The sequence below is a fragment of the Melanerpes formicivorus genome, unplaced genomic scaffold (assembly GCF_026170545.1).
Source record: "Melanerpes formicivorus ecotype bairdi unplaced genomic scaffold, bMelFor1.0.p_v2 SCAF_334, whole genome shotgun sequence".
Classification (NCBI taxonomy): Eukaryota; Metazoa; Chordata; class Aves; order Piciformes; family Picidae; genus Melanerpes; species Melanerpes formicivorus.
Window position 1 is genome coordinate 160001 of NW_027142686.1, and position 3735 is coordinate 163735.

Sequence of the window (3735 nt, forward strand, 5' to 3'; positions counted from 1 at the left end):
TCTCTCCCCGCCTTGCCACGGGAGCACCGGGACGTGCTAGAGGAGACAGCGACCCGCGGAAGCGGGGCGCGCCCCCGGCACGCCAGGACCTTAGAGCCGGGGCGGCTCGCTCGGCAGCGGGCGGGGGTACGGGCCACAAAGCCGCCCTTCTCAGGCTAGAGGTTTCATTTAGGGAGGAACCCTCGGGGACCCCACCCGGGCAGGTGAGGCCTCACGCGCGGCGCCGCTTTTAGCCCCTTTTAACTTTCGCGACGCCGCCGCCTCGCTCTCGGCTCGGCCAACCCCCGCCACACGCAGCTGCTCGCGGCCGGCACCCGCGGGTACCCGGAACCGAGGACGACACCGGCGCCTCACGCGTTTTAGGACACCTGAAAACTCACGGGGCCACGCAGCAGTCACAAAGCCGGTTGCGGTAGACCGGTCCCCGAACCCTGCCCCAGCGCCGGGGGGGAGGTGGAAAGGGGAGGATGCGGCAAGGCACGCGCCGGGCCGCTAACGCCACGGCTCCCCCCCGCTCGAGCCGCTCGGGGCTGGGGGAACGAGGACGACACCTCACACGCGACGGGAAGCGAAGTGGAAAGGAAGACCGCCCTTGCCCTGCCGGCCGGGGGCCCTTTCCGACGCGACCCGAAAGGCCTCATCGATCAACAAGGACAGAAGGAAAGGAAGCCAGCGGAGGCCCCACGGCCTCGCTCTTCTGGGACAGACACAGCCACGCGCACCCGCCACCGCCCTCGGGAGCAGCCAGCAGGCACGGGGCTCGGCGTGCGGGCAACACGCCGGAGGAGCAAACGGGGCGCCCTCCAGAGATGGGGGGGGGGGCAAGCTGCACCGGGCCGCACCGGCTCACAGGGCACCTCTGCCTCCCCGAAATGTGGGCTTGCATTTTCCCTCAAGCTGCACCGAGTTACATCTCCATCACGGGGCGCCCCTCTGGAGCCAGGAGGAAGCCGTGCTGGGGCACCGGCTTGCCCTCCTCCCCCCATGCCGGGCTCCATAGCATACGAGTGGCCAGTCACCGCCGCTGGCTTTTCCCTTAGATGCCGTGCCCCCGCGGGCTGCGGCTTTGGCCATGGGGGGGAACCCCCGTGAAGAGGGTCCAGTGCTGGGAACTCTCTCTGCCCCTTACCGGGCTCTCTCTCGCCGTGCCTGGACGGGCTTGCTTTCCATTCTTGGTGGGACCGACGCCGGCACCACGTCTCCCCGGCTTTCTCTGCCCCCGTGCCCCACCGGGCAAACTTCGCTTCGGGGGTTCCACACTTCGGCAGTGGCCGGCGCCAGCCACTCGTCAACTTTTTTTCTTTTCCCCGCTTTCGTTGCTGAGCCCGGGCTGGGCTCCGGCTCACGGACGAGCGAAACCCATCCAACACCGCTGAGGGTGCGCCAGCGGCCGCTCCAAACCGCCGCGCCTTTGTTCGGCCCCGCGGGTCCCCTCTCTGACCCGGGCGAAAGCCACCGAGAAGCCAGACGGACCCCTGCCCAGCCGCCTGGCGGGTGGCTTGGAGCAGCCGCTCGGCAGCGCTGCCCTGGGAGTGCTCGGCGTCACTCGTTCCCTCATATACGGAACTGGAGGGCCGTCAGCTCCGCGAGCGCACAACCAGCCGACCTCCGCCCAGCGGCAGGTCGCAGAAATCACGCCGGCTTGTACGATGACGTAGGCGGAGGCAGAGCGCAACAGCGACCCCTTGGCGACAAGCGCGATCTCCGCGGAGAGCACGTCTACTCGCCGAGGGAGAGCACGTCTACTCGCCGAGGGAGAGCACGTCTACTCGCCGAGGGAGAGCACGTCTACTCGCCCAGGGAGAGCACGTCTACTCGCCCAGGGAGAGCACGTCTACTCGCCGAGGGAGAGCACGTCTACTCGCCCAGGGAGAGCACGTCTACTCGCCGAGGGAGAGCACGTCTACTCGCCCAGGGAGAGCACGTCTACTCGCCCAGGGAGAGCACGTCTACTCGCCCAGGGAGAGCACGTCTACTCGCCCAGGGAGAGCACGTCTACTCGCCGAGGGAGAGCACGTCTACTCGCCGAGGGAGAGCACGTCTACTCGCCGAGGGAGAGCACGTCTACTCGCCCAGGGAGAGCACGTCTACTCGCCCAGGGAGAGCACGTCTACTCGCCCAGGGAGAGCACGTCTACTCGCCCAGGGAGAGCACGTCTACTCGCCCAGGGAGAGCACGTCTACTCGCCCAGGGAGAGCACGTCTACCTCCCGCCTGAGGGAGAGCACGGGGGGGGGGGGACAAAGACAGGCGGCAGCAGCTTCGGTGAACGTCACCCGGGAGGAGACTGGGGCCCTCCCGGGACCGTCCCGGGAAGACGACGTTCGGCACGAGATCCCGGCCGCGGCCGGACCGGCTCGAAGCCTCGCGGTCCCGGCAGCAGCCGGAGCCGCTCGCCGCCTCGGGCTCCCGGCCCCCTACAGATCCGGCGACTCGTTCGCGGGCGGCGGGGGGAGGCAGTGGAGGGGGTGCGGGGAGAAGCGGCAGCGGAGGCGGAGGGGGGGGGGGGCTCGAAGACAGCCGGCAGCCGCTTCGGTGAACGTCACCCAGGAGGCGATCGGGGCCGTCCCGGGGCCGTCCCGGGATGCCGGCTTCCGGCACGGGGTCCCGGCCGCGGCCGGACCGGCTCGTATCCCCGCGGCTCCGGCAGGGGGGGGGGGGGCTCGAAGACAGCCGGCAGCCGCTTCGGAGAACGTCACCCGGCCGGCGACCGCGGCCGTTCCGGGGCCGTCCCGGGAAGCCTGCGACAGGCACGGGGTCCCGGCCTCGGCCGGACCCGCACTGGGTGCCGCCGCCTCGGGCTCTCGGGACGGTATGGATCCGCCGACTCGTTCGCCGGCGGCGGGGGGAGGCAGTGGAGGGGGTGCGGGGAGAAGCGGCAGCGGAGGCGGAGGGGGGGGGGGGCTCGAAGACAGCCGGCAGCCGCTTCGGTGAACGTCACCCGGCCGGCGACCGGGGCCGTCCCGGGGCTGTCCGGGGATGCCGGCTTCCGGCACGGGGGTCCCGGCCGCGGCCGGACCGGCTCGAATCCCCGCGGTCCCGACAGCAGCCGGAGCCGCTCGCCGTTCGGGCTCCCGGCACCCTACAGATCCGGCGACTCGTTCGCGGGCGGCGGGGGGAGGCAGTGGAGGGGGTGCGGGCAGAAGCGGCCGCGGAGGCGGAGGGGGGGGGGGGGGGCTCGAAGACAGCCGGCAGCCGCTTCGGTGAACGTCACCCAGGAGGCGATCGGGGCCGTCCCGGGGCCGTCCCGGGATGCCGGCTTCCGGCACGGGGGTCCCGGCCGCGGCCGGACCGGCTCGTATCCCCGCGGCTCCGGCAGGGGGGGGGGGGCTCGAAGACAGCCGGCAGCCGCTTCGGAGAACGTCACCCGGCCGGCGACCGCGGCCGTTCCGGGGCCGTCCCGGGAAGCCTGCGACAGGCACGGGGGTCCCGGCCTCGGCCGGACCCGCACTGGGTGCCGCCGCCTCGGGCTCTCGGGACGGTATGGATCCGCCGACTCGTTCGCCGGCGGCGGGGGGAGGCAGTGGAGGGGGTGCGGGGAGAAGCGGCAGCGGAGGCGGAGGGGGGGGGGGGGCTCGAAGACAGCCGGCAGCCGCTTCGGTGAACGTCACCCGGCCGGCGACCGGGGCCGTCCCGGGGCTGTCCGGGGATGCCGGCTTCCGGCACGGGGGTCCCGGCCGCGGCCGGAGCGGCTCGAATCCCCGCGGTCCCGGCAGCAGCCGGAGCCGCTCGCCGT